This window comes from Chenopodium album, chromosome 24 (genome assembly GCF_948465745.1).
Source record: "Chenopodium album chromosome 24, dcCheAlbu1.1, whole genome shotgun sequence".
Classification (NCBI taxonomy): Eukaryota; Viridiplantae; Streptophyta; class Magnoliopsida; order Caryophyllales; family Amaranthaceae; genus Chenopodium; species Chenopodium album.
The window spans coordinates 842154-856089 of record NC_137857.1 but is presented as its reverse complement, the minus strand read 5'-3'; the positions used below and the strand labels follow the sequence as shown (position 1 = coordinate 856089).

At 31.4% G+C, this 13936-nt stretch overlaps 1 pseudogene; it reads left to right on the top strand.

Annotated features, from left to right (window-relative positions):
• Positions 1 to 2902: 2902 nt before the first annotated feature.
• Positions 2903 to 7627, top strand: LOC145612607 (sodium transporter HKT1-like; annotated as a pseudogene).
• Positions 7628 to 13936: the final 6309 nt, after the last annotated feature.

The following is a 13936-nucleotide window of genomic DNA, read 5'->3' as shown; positions in this document are numbered from 1 at the left end:
TTGTTTTGATTTACCTATGTATGTATATTTTATTTTTGTAAAGTGTGAGGAGAACTGGAGAAGGATAATTGTCGCGGGTCAATTATGTCTTAGGCCTTATTTGGTTGGCTAAATATTTTGTGGAATAGGTAAGGAAATTTCCGCACTAATGTGTATGAATGTATCTCTCAGAAGGGAAAAAAAATATATATATGAATGTATGGCTGCTTATATCATGGACACTTTATATGACTACATTTATCATCACTTTTTTATTTCAATGTCATATTCCCTTGTCAAAAAGCTTGTCAATAAACCATTGGAGGTGGAATAACTATTAATTCTACTTCAATATTATTATATACCTTGTAAAGAAATATTCATTTCATTTATGAACGTCTGGAAAGATTTGCTACTAGGTCTATATATTTCTACATCTTGTGAACATTTGTTTGGATGCTTGTTGTCAAAATCGATCTGCTTTAATTTTTCAGAAAACTAAATACATAATTTTTTTAAAAAAAAAAAAAAACATAATTCCTTTATCATAATTCTAATGGGAAATTAATGGTTTGATTGTGATTATTTCTTTTTTCTATTGACTATTTTTCACAATTTGAATCTTAATAATCAACTTTATCATACTCTTTTTCTTTTAATATTGGGCTATTGGATAAAAAAATATGTATCAATTCTTAATTTCATTGTAACCTTCCCGCAAAAAAACAAAAAAAGAAAAAAAAATACATTGTAACCTGCAACAATCACGTACAAGTGTACAACTAACTAATAGATTATTGGCTAAATCACCAAAATTCGGCAATAAAATTTGACAAATACTTCATCAATCTCTTTTTCTTCCATTATTCGATAAAAAAATCAATCCTTAATTTGTAAGTCAAATACGGAGCACATCATAACCTACTAAAATATGTGATTTGCTAAATACGGACATAAAATTTTCAAACACTAACATAACTATTTCGAAAATACCCCCTACCCCTTCCTTTTTTTTCCCTAAATGCTAATCCACCTAAAAAATAAAATTGTACTTGCATGTCCGGAGAATCTTCAACTTAGCCTTTAATTAAATCAAAGCATATAATTAAATTTATGATTGCTCAATCAAGCCACAATTTATATTTGAAAAAAAATATATCAACCTATCCACGTTAAATCATCCCATACTAAATTCTATAAAAATGAAAATAATTGAACTTTAAATTAATTAATAATTGCTTGACTTCAAATCCCATGTTCCTATCCACCTCCATACACGAATTGAACACGGTATGAGAATGTGCATATGCCCTGCCTTGAACAAATTTAGCCACTTATTTTCTTGTACATGTTTTTTTTCTGTCCTTTTGGTTGTTTAATTCGGCTAATAATTAGCAAATTAATTAGAAAAAAATAAAAGTCATTGGGTAATTCACCAAAAATTGGGCAACATATATACATTTAAAAATATTTAGGTCATCATTTGAGCAATAAAATAATTATCAACAACAAAATTCTAGAAGAGATGAAGTAAGGAATTATTGATAAAATGATCAAAACTAGAAATTAAACTTCAACTACATTTGATTGGGTGTAAGGGAATTCACTTAACCCCCGCCCCCTCTCTCTCTCTCTCTCTCTCTCTCTCTCTCTCTCTCTCTCTCGTAGCTAGATTAGCTTAACTCTATTAGAAGTGTTTATCTTAAATGAACTTACTGAACTTATTTGAATTTATTAGACTTGAAACAAATAAAATAAGGTAAACAAAATAGCCTCTCATTGCTTGTTGTTTGTGGAGCATAACTAGGGGCATGTTCTCTTCAGCTTAATTTCAGTTCAGCTCAGCTCCAATCAATTCAATTCCTAATTTCCTTCTCTCATAAACAATTCATTTCAACTCTATTCACTTCAATTCAGTTCAGCCCCATTCAATTCAGTTCAGTTTAGTTCAATTCAGTTATTTTCAATAAATCGAAATAGGTCCTTAATACTGACAAGATTAAGGTATGACTACGAGTACTATTTTTTAAAAGTTAAGTATTACGTATGAAATGGGTAATCTACGCGATGGTATCCAAATAACCGCCCATTTCCTTATGTTTTGGGGTTAAAGTAACTGCCCATTTTCCTACGAAAGTTCTTCGTTCGAAACTTGGATATTGTTGTGCAATTGTATACCATGTTCATAAATAATCTTAACAATATTTGTTGCTTATTCAGAGATCTCCTGTCCTTATGAAGCCACTTAATAAATTGTCTACGAAAATGCCTCATTGCCTATAGAGCCGATTCGGGACTATTTTATGATTTTCATTTTTGGAATACTAAATTAATGTTTGTGTAAAAAAAGATTAATTATTATTAACATTGTTCGTATAACAGTCAATATCTTGGAAATTTTTAATTTTCTTTATTTTGATAAATTAAGTTTGAGTCTGGTCGATCGAAGAGAAAACGAGTTTAGTGACACATGTCAACAATTGAGAATAGAGTGAGAATTAAGGGAATCTCTCTACTCCTAAGCAAATATAGATGATGGGGCTTTAATTTGAGACCTTCAAGTCACAAGGTGAGTTGTCGAGTTCCCCACTATCTCTACTAAGCAAGCAAGTTTAATTTATGCATCCCGAAAATTAAAAATCTTAATGGTTAAAATTGTGTATTGGAAAATGTAAAATTCGATCAACATGTTAGAATATTAGTATAACGGATAAAGTATACAATATTTATATACAAATCTAGGATAGGACTTCATACATAATGATCGAAAAAAATAATAACAATAATGGCATAGTGCTTGTATGATGAGATATTCGTGCCTATGAAGTTATAAAAAGGCCACCAAATGTCTAAGATTTCCAAAACCACCATACATTATTTTCTTCCAAAACCAAAATCCTCTTACTAAATCAATATCTAAAATATGTTGAGATTTAACTTTCTAGTGGAAAATTTTAAACATGTTCATAGTTTTCTATATCTAGGTTTTGTCTATCTAATTACATCCATATATTGGATATCCTCAAGAATATATGATTTTATTATTTCTCATGTTACCCATTTTTTTATTGAGGTAAGTTACTTCATTATTGCATCAAGTTTTGGGTTCTTGATTTTAAAAAGTCTTACCTCCAAAACAACCAACCCTAACACGACAAAAGATCTAGATTTGTTCTTCACCTCAGTATCAGCCATAACGGTTTCTAGTATGTCTACCATAGAAATGGAGGTATTTACGAATTCACAACTAATTGTTATTACGATTTTAATGTTCATAGGAGGTGAAGTATTTACCTCCATGGTTGGTCTCCATTTTTCGGCCTCCAAGCTCAAATATACACCCTCCCATGTAAGAAGTAGAGTCAATTCCGTGGCTAGCCTTCCACTCCCACCCGAAAGTTTTGAGTTAGGAGTCATTGTACAACCATCATTACCTCAAGAAACTTCAACTATGGAAAAAACAAAATCAGAAATAGATTTTCTCATAAAATCCAAGTCAATTAGGGTTTTAGGTTTCATAGTTTTGGCTTATTTACTCTTAGTTCATGTCCTAGGAATTTCTATGGTACTTATTTACGTCAATGTTATTTCAAGTGCCAAAAATGTTCTTGAGAAAAAAGACCTTAAAAAATTTACCTTTTCAATTTTTACTATAGTCTCAACTTTTGCAAGTTGTGGATTCATTCCTACAAATGAAAACATGCAAGTTTTTAGCCAAAATACCGGTCTTTTATTGATCCTAATCCCTCAAGTTCTCCTTGGAAACACTCTATTCCCATCTTTTCTACGATTTTTGATTTGGGTTTTAAGCAAGATTGGTAAAAAGACGAGGCCAAGTATTTGATGAGAAATTCAAAAGATATCGGATTCCATCATTTGCTTCCTAGCAAGCACTGTAAACTTTTAGTAGTGACAGTTTTGGAATTTATATGCGTGCAATTTATATTATTTTGTGCTATGGAATGGGGATTTGACGGATTAAATGGCCTTAATGTTTATCAAAAATTAGTGGGGATTTTATTCGTGTGTATAAATTCAAGGCATACAGGTGAAAGCATTGTTGATCTATCCAAAATTGCCCCAGCAATTCTGGTATTATTCGTCGTTATGATGTTAGTGTTCTTCCTCTCTATTATATATATATTCTTTATTTTTATTGATTATTGTTCTTAGTATACAATAAGAAGTATATTATTGATAACATGTTGGTTGCTATGATGCATGTGCATGTATATTATTGTTGTACGTTGAGGTACATTGCTTAGTGTGGATTTAATTTAGTTTATTATTTAGGATCGAAATTGAGTAATTTTATAGATATGGTATATATAATACTATGATTAGGAAAATTTTAAATCAGGAGTTTATCGTAAGCTAAGTGAGTTGAAGATGTAGGAACAACCGTTCGTTCTTTTTTAAATACCTTAGCTAATTAGCTTACCATGCATTTGCTTAGTTGTATTCTTTTTTTACAAAAATAATAATTATCTTTATTTCATTAACAGCAACAAACATTCTCTTTTTTTACCTCTCTCATTCTAACCATGTGAGTTTATTTGTACAAAGAATTATAAATGATACTCCGTATCAATACTATCAAATGCTTATTTGTATTTTTAAGGGCTCACATAGTCACACATATTATTACCGTATATTTTATGATGAAAGACTTTATTTATTTATTTATTTTATAGAAATTTTTAACCGATCGAAGGAATTAGATTAATTAAGGGATAGATTGTCCAATAATACATACAAAGCAATCTCGGATGGGACATGTATGATTTGGAAGACTAATTTAATAATCTTAATAGGATGTAAATATGTAATAATGTTTAATATAAAACATTATTTAAACACAAATTTTGTCTCTATTGAATAATGATTGTCTTCGTCCTAGGTAATAAACGATCGTACTCTAAACATAGTCGTTGACTCGTTGTACCATATATTATCTGCCTAGGTTACGTCTTTATTCTAATATAAGTAATGGTCAACCGAATCATATAATAATCTCCTATTATAAAGCCATCATTACTAATTAAATATGTGTGTGGCTTAGTGTCTAATTTCAAATTAAGACAAACAACCATCAAGCACTTGGTGTATGTAAATAGTTGATAAGGATTTCACTTTAAAACCTTAAGATTATTGGTTCGATTCCTGCCAGTTGCGGTTCTTAGGAGTAGAGTGAGGATTCTTTATCCTCCCTCTGCCCCCTTCGTCCTAAGAGTCTGATATGTGTAGCTCATGCGAAATTTAGTAGGGTTATCATTTTTCTTTTTAAGAGAGGCACATAACCTCCTAATAGAGTTGTCTATTAAGAGGAGCACCTTAAACGACCGTTGAAGGCCTTTTTCTAAGGTGTCCGCCTCTTTGAAAAAGTATATCAGTATAAACTTGTCTTTGTGTAGACCGCGCGTGCTTTTCTTATTTATAAGCCTCTAACTCCTCCATCCTCAACCTTTTTTTCTCACTTTCTACTAGATCGGAATATTCTATCCGTTCTCATATTACACTCTGTTTGTATTACTTGCAACAAAGGAATATTTTATGTCTCACAAATAAAACCCATTTATTGCGAGCTGAGTAATGCGAACCGGATTCTTAAAATTCTTCAATTAGGGTTACTAATATTTTTTTCCTACTTAATTCTTACTAATCAGACCCACACCATATCATGCCTACCTGTTTTATCTTGCCCTCTTTTCTCCTCTTCTCTCAAATTCATGTGCCAGCATTCATGAAATTTTATCGAAGAATTATTTATGAATTATGTCTCAATTGTTTAGGGACCCTTTTTTAAATTTTCACCATACATGAGCCCTGAAATTGACCGATGTAGCATTGCTTCCTAAATACTGTAATTGTTTAAAAAACTAATTTGGAGTAAATCAATTTTTCATCAAACTAACTGACATGAACAATTGAACATGCATATGATCCATGATCCCCTCCTAATCTTTCAGCTGATTATTTTAATTGTGATTGACTTATGTATGTTAAGCCTAAACATAGGATCATTCATTACATCACAATTTATAACGGACATCTATCCTAATCATATTCAGATATTCCTATTCTTTGAATTAATTGTATACCAAAAATTAAAATATTTCCAACATTCCAATCAAGATAAAAAAATAATAGCTGATCAACCAAATCAGCATCAATTATTATACAACCGGTTGTATCTTTTCAGTGTATACCTTGAATTGGTGTGGTACTAGCTAGGTAACATTGTGGTGATTATTTGTATATTAGTTAGTGATTACAATATTTAATGTGTGTTTTTTTTTACCCATAAATTATTATTATTATGTTTTTTTTTTAATAACATTTGCATGTACGTACCGTGCAGGTATCTTCCCCCTTATACTTCATTTCTGCCAAAAAAAGATGAGGAAGGAAAATTTGCGCAAATACTATGTAAAGAAGAAAAAAAGAATAGAAAGATTTTGAAGAATATTATATTCTCTCAACTCAGCTACCTTGCCATATTCATTATCATCATTTGTATTACCGAGAGGCAAAAGATGGTTGATGATCCCCTCAATTTCAACGTTTTTAACATCACATTTGAGGTTATAAGGTACGTTTTTATAAAAAGTATCATTTCAAATATATATATATATATAACACAAATTTAACATCTATAATATCACGGAATATAACAATTTTAGAAGGTAATGAAATTTTGCTCGCTAAATAAGTAAAATTACACATTGTCTCAACCCCTCAGAATCATTGTTTCATCCCATACTCTCACACACTCCCATTCATTGAATCCGTAAATTAAAGGTTATTTTGGAAAGGAAAACTTTTGTGTACACCCGGTTTTCAGTAATTTACTGTACATCGGGTACACTTTTATCAGATTTAGTGTCACTTTTGTCAAATTTAGTGTCACTTTTGTCACATTTATCAATGAAGCATAAAAAACTCTTATATATGTTAGGATAACTTTTGTGCGTTTGAGTGTAACTTTTGCACATTTTATTGTCACTTTATAACGGATATTCAGTAATTTACTGAACATCCGTTTTATTTAAAAGTTTGTATTTTGGAAAAGTTGCAGATGATTTTATTTAGGAAAAGGTCGTAACAAATATTTTTAAACAGAAATAATATTTGTGACTATTAATTCTAAATAGTGAAGATAATAATTGGAGCATGCACCGTACTCACAATGTGACTTTTGTAAGATACAAAGCTTCATACTACATACTACCATTGTAATCTTTGCAAATTCCAGAAGAAAATATTTTTGAGTTAGCACTTAAAAATTGGTTAGCCTTTAAATCCGATATAACTTTCTAGAGATTATTTTAGCCTAAATATACACTACTACGCTAGTTGACATCTATTCCCGAGCATTCTGATTACTTCTAATTATGAGAAAAAAATTCTAGGTCAATAATGAAGTTTCTTTATTTCAATAATTGGCAGTGCGTATGGAAATGTTGGGTTCTCAACAGGGTACAGCTGTAGTAAGCAATTGAAAGCTGATCCAAATTGTGTAAACAAAACGTATGGATTTGCTGGGAGTTTTAGTGATCAAGGGAAATTGATTCTAATTATTGTCATGTTTTTTGGAAGACTCAAGAAATTTAGCTTGAAAGGAGGCAAAGCGTGGAAGCTTCTCTAACCCTATCAAAAAATTCTTAATTCCTCCCGATATATTACTACTTACTCATAAAAAAGATAATCTGTAACAATTTAGAATCTATCTATGTGAGTATTGAGTACAATATCGGGTGGAGTTGCGAAATTTTTTTTTACGCCCCAAAAAAAAAAAAAAAAAAAAAAAAAAAAACGGTGTATGATAAGTTTGAACCTACTAATGTTCTCTTACTTCTCTATAAGATAAATTGAAGCCTTAGCGCGCAAAGGCGCGTGCACAAAATAAAGTCCCAGAGAAGGCAAATGTTAAATTCTCGAAAAGTCCAAGCACCCTTTTATTCAGCCTAAAGCTGGTGTGTTATGATTTCCTAGTCTTAAGCATTGAGATACTGAAGGGAGAATGTGAGGGTTGTAAGAGTCTGTTGCATTTTGGCACTACCATGTTGTACTATAGAAGCAATCAATTAAGTTGTACAGTTTTCACTTTTTTTTTTAATGGGTCCTCAATTTGTGATTGATAAAGTGTTAACTCCTAGTCTCCTAACAAGAACACCACAAAAAAAATATGGAGTACTCGTACGAGTTATGATTTCCACGCTTATCAAATTAATTTCAACATTCCTTGTTCTCTATAAAAAGAGTGCATTAATAATAACTACGCTTTCATAAAAGAAGACATCATCAAATTTTGAAGTAGAAAAATCAATTCTCATGATACATACCTAGGTAAGCATGTTAGAAGAACATAAATCCGTCATTTATTCTATTCGATGTGAAACAACAAAATCATTTTCCTCACCAAGTTAAGCTTGGTCTAGTGGCAAAGTTTGTATCGCATAGTTTGTATCTTACAATTAAGAGGTTGTGGGATCAAACCACAATAGTGACACTTTGGGGGTGAGAATTCCCTTACCCTTCCGGCCTTCCCCCTCCCCCCTACTCCTAAAGTGTCTAGCACATTAACCCGAGCCGCCGGGCCAGGAGGACCTGTAAGAAGTAAGATGTTCTAGGGCCCTTCTCCTTACGGACCTACAAAAAAATCATTTCTCTCTTCTCGTCTATCTCTTCTCTTTCCATCCCCATATATCCCTTCATACTCCTTTTTTATCAAACTTTCTAGCAAGGATCCAAACAAAGGAAAACAATACAGTATTTCAAATTATTATTTGTTTAAGCTGATTCATTTTGAGCTACAAACAGCCAAACACTCAATAAATCCCAAATTTTGTAGGGAACAATAGTCCCATTCTTTGGTTTGTAGGTCCAACCTCATGAATAACCTAAATCATTGAAGTTATACAGCTTTATGGTGGTTCAATTCAACAGCACATGATAATAGTGAGCTGAGTAATGCAATCAACTAACAGAATAAAGAGTACAGAGCAAAAACAACTAATAAAGCCAAAAAATGAGATGAAGAAAACGACTAACCACCTCTCTTTTAGAAATAAAGATAATTGACATTTCCTTAGAGAAAATCTTAACAGCAATAGAGTGCGTAGTAGATCAACTTACAAACTCGGGAGCCCTGCGACTCTTCCCACGATTATAAACAACAATACTACTAAACATAGTCAATCTACTGCCTGCTGCATGAACTTCTTAATAAACGGTACCCTGATTTCGCTGCTCATGTCATAAGTGCCTGTAGTTTGCAATCACTGTCTACCCAATGCAAGGTCATGCCACGTATCTCCATCGGCTGCTGGAGTTTCTTCATCTGCAGTGATGCATTAAAAAAAAAGGTTATTATTTCCAAGTTCCTATGTGAGTGTAGAAATTAAGTTTCTTACAGAAAACATGATCAAGTAGTTGTAACAGAAACTCAATTCTGGAATTTGAATTGTTGAACATAGTACTATATATATTTAGAGGAGAAAAGAAAGATAATTAAAATCTAATACCCTCCCCAAAAAATAAAAAATGGAAGAGTAAAATGCAACAAAGTTCACAGCTAAGAATTCAAACAAAAACTTAAGCTTATGAACAAGACAAACGAAAAATGTGATGGAGCCATATTTAAGGAAAAACATCTAGTGGGTATATCAAATACTGTGCCAAAATGCATCCAATTGTAAGAGGGATCAACAAAACTAATCATCAAATTCCTGGCCATTGTTGAAACTTATATCTTGAAGTCAAGCTCGCTAGGACTAAGAGCCTTGGTGCATGCTCAAAATCAACCAGACAACCACTGAGAGAGTAAATCTAATGTAACTGAATGAGCGAAACTGTTTGATCCATCGCTTTGTTTAAATAGCATGAATATATTCTTTATATCGAAGTACATGACTCAAGTTGTCTATATAGTGGTAATATCTGCCTTCACTCACTCCTCTGTCCTCTGTATCTTGTCGCCAAAGGTGGAAGGATGGTTTAGTGTCTATGGGAGAAAATCTGTCTCTGATTTAGCAGTCATTCAAGGATTTCTTTAGCACGACTTTACAAAGCTCAAGGTATGCAACTGTCATTAATTTTACAGCACATGCACCAGGTTTACCTCTGGTTATTAGGGAAAGGATACATGCAAAACTCTTTCCATAAATTAGATCTATGCACTCAGAAACTAGTCAATGTCATTAATCTTGATTTTAAGGAGCATGATTAGCTTTAAAATGTTTGCTAAACTCACTCGTCAAGTTTGTAGAAACCTTAGAACTCCGCCAATCTGATCATGTCTCGTCAAACTTTCAATATCACAACCTCACAGAACGTGGAGGGAAACCATTATTCTCCAAAGACTCCAAAATTAATCCTTGTCAGCAAACTTTTGGACACACTGTTAATATATTTCCTTAATCCCTGAACACAACTCTCAACAAAGTAACTATATCTTCCTTGTACTTTCCTTCTTGCATTCTACTTGTAAGTGTCAAGGCATATAACTGCTTTCTCCCGGTTTCGTGGTCGAATATCTTGTACATTCTAAAGTAGCATTTGACTATCAACAAACCAGTCGATTGTAATTATTTGAGCTTCCTAATCAACTTTCCTAAGGAGATACTAGTGAAGTAGTGATTATAATATATGAACTGCATTTAGATGTAAATCATGTAATGCTCCTAGAAAATGCCAATAGCTAATAAAGTACTATATCCACTTTGTACCTCATTCTCCCCAAGCGCTCTGAAATCAAACATGGGCACACAACCACCGAGGAATCGTATCATCAGAACTCAAATACACATTCCAAATCCTCAATCCAAACAGTAATCTCCAATACACCAAAAATTCAAATTGTTCTTACAAAAGGCAAAACTAAAAAGTTCAGAAATTAACCATCATAATGCATAATTGCATAAATCCAATGACACAAAATCACATGAAAATCATGCAGGATACCTAATCAAAGAAAAACCCCAATAAAACCCTAAATCCATTTTCTGCAGAATTACAATTCAGGAATAATTGAAAATAAAAATACACAAAATGACCCAGAAAATTCTGCAGAATTACGATGTTCTTTAAAGTTTGAACCCCAAATGTATAAACAAACTATAACCAAATATGTAATCATTAATCAATTAAAAAAATTACGGAAAGATGAAGAGAAAAGAGAGACTAACTGGGTTCATCAGCTTCTTCAGTTCGAGCAACAGCAATTGGTGGTAAATCAATATCTGAAACAAAATTCAACCCAGAAAAATTGAGCAAAGATTAGAAAGATAGAAGAAGAAACAAATCAGTAAAGACAGTTGAAAGAGGAGCAGGGGTAGTTACCTTCATCAGGAAGAGTATCTCTCATCCAATCTTCATCAACAATATCAATGAGAATTCCTAAGCTCAATAATTCCGCCATTTTTGAGTTTGTTTTCTGCTTTCTTTTCTTTGCTCTACTTGATGGGAAGGGAATTACGGAGTATTGTTATGTTTAACAACGGGAAATATTTTGGAGTACTTCAGGTCGGTTGCAGGTCGGGTTAAGTTGATTCAGGTTCGAATCTTTTTTTTTTTTTTTTTTGCCTGTTTTAGTTTGGATATTGTTATGATCTGTCATCGTGATTTTAATAAATTTAAATTTATTTTATAAGAATTATATTATCTGACTTTCAAAATAAAACAAAAAATTAAAATTTTTAAAATTATTGTGATTTTAATAAATTTGACTATTTTTATTCATTCTATCATAAGATTTTAAAATTATAAAACCAAAAAACAGAAAACTATAACAATGCGAAACGAGCTACAACTCTTTTCATTATTACGTCCTGAAATGTGAGGACTATGACTAGGTACTTTATTTTTTCATGGAATGCTTACTTTGCTAAAATCAAAGACGAAGTATAAAGCAATGACTCTTTACCATTCAGAATAATATGTTTGGCTTTGAATGACATTGTTGTACCATAATGCAAGAAGCAAACGAGTCATGTCTAAGTCAATGTGAGGTTATGATATGAGCCTTCGACGCAAAATCAAGTACAACACACTTTCAATTTTAACTAGTTTGTGGACTTGGGCGATGCGCCGGATTTTTACAATAATATTTGTTGTAATTTATGATTAAATTTCTTGTAATTAAATTTGTTGTTCATATTGTCATTTGCTACATATTTATGTTTTGTATTCAAAAATTATATAAAAAATCACATAGCTCAGTGCTAAGACACTTAGTTGTAGTATTAGAGGTTGTGAGTTCAAATCTTGTGGTGAACATTTCTATTTTATTATTATTATAAGTAAATGACATACAATGAAGACAAATGAAAGGGATAGCCACGTGGCGTTATGAGTAGTTGCATGAGTGACATGGCGTAGTGAGCGAAACTAACGTGACACGTGGACGTTGTTAGAAACGCCTTTTAATATATTAGTATAGATTAGGTGCCGTATATAATGAAAAGTGATTTTGCAATAGTCTTTGTAACTAATGCTTTGGAAATTGTGTTTTATAACAAAGCAACAAAATAGATACAATGAAGGCTTAAATTAGTTTACTTATTTACGAGTACTTATCAAATCTAGGTGGTAAGTGATTATAAAAATAAGTAATTTGATTGATTAATTCAATCATCCATTCTTATATGAAAATAGAAAGAGGGTAATAACACGCACAAGTTAACCCTTTTTTTTAACAATATAATCATCTAAATTGTTTAAGATGTTGAAGTGTTTTTTTTTTCCCTTCAATTTACACTATATTAACAACACATATAAATATTAGATTCCTCACACTAACTATAACTTCAATAAGAGTGCCTGTCAAAGAAAAAGAAAAACTTCAATTAGAGTGATTGCTAGATGTAGGGGTGGCAATTCGGGTCAGCGGGTCGGGTTTGGGTCAGATTTTGGGGGGTTGTGCCTATCAAAGAAAAAAGAAAAACTTCAATTAGAGTGATTGCTAGATGTAAGGGTGGCAATTCGGGTTAGGGTCGGGTTTGGGTTAGATTTCGGGTTGTGCTTACAAACTACGAAGTATTATAAAATACAAAAAGTTTAAAACTTAATATTATAAAGATATATGAAATTTTGGTCAAATCGGATCGAATTCGGATTGTTCGGGTTCGGGTTTCTCTCATAAGCTTCGAGTCGGGTTATCGGGTCTGGTCAGAAATTGCCAGCCCTAGCTAAAAGTTAAATTCACATTCATATCATAATTAATAGTAAGATTATTAACACTTCTCATTGTAACATGTTCATTACAAGTTTACAACACTACACTCTCACAAAATCACAAGTGTAAAATCAATTTCAAATGTAAAACTTTATGAGTAATCATCTCATAAACTTTACGGTTAACCAGTTTTATTTTAAACCAGTCGTCAAATTTTCCTCTTAAAAATTACAATTGATCAAAATATTTTCTATCCAATATTTTCCTTTCTATTACATTCCCTCTCAAAAAAATCCATAATAATTATAACTAGATGAAAGCCCGTGCGATGCACGGTTTTTTCATATATAAATCTCAAGAAAATATATTTTTGTATAGATTCTATGTTTTTTTTTTAAATTATTTGATTTATTTTACTATCTAATAGTTTCAGACAAAAAAAAAACACATAATATTTTAATTAAAGTGTTATTACAAAAGTTTTTTTTTTTTTAAATGTAATTTATGATTCGACTTTTTTTTATTGTTGTTTTGTATTTTATTGTGGTTGTTAATGATATGACAACTGAATTTGAAAATATGAATAAATTGTAAATATGATATCTTTCAAAAAAAATTTGTAAATGTGATATTTTATCTGTTACATATTAGGATAAAATCTTTAATATGAAACGATTTTTTTTATTTTTAAATAATTTAAATCCTAAATCATTATTCGTTGTTTTTTAAAAGATAAAAATATTAAAAAATAATAAAATCATGTACTATAGATAGAATCAC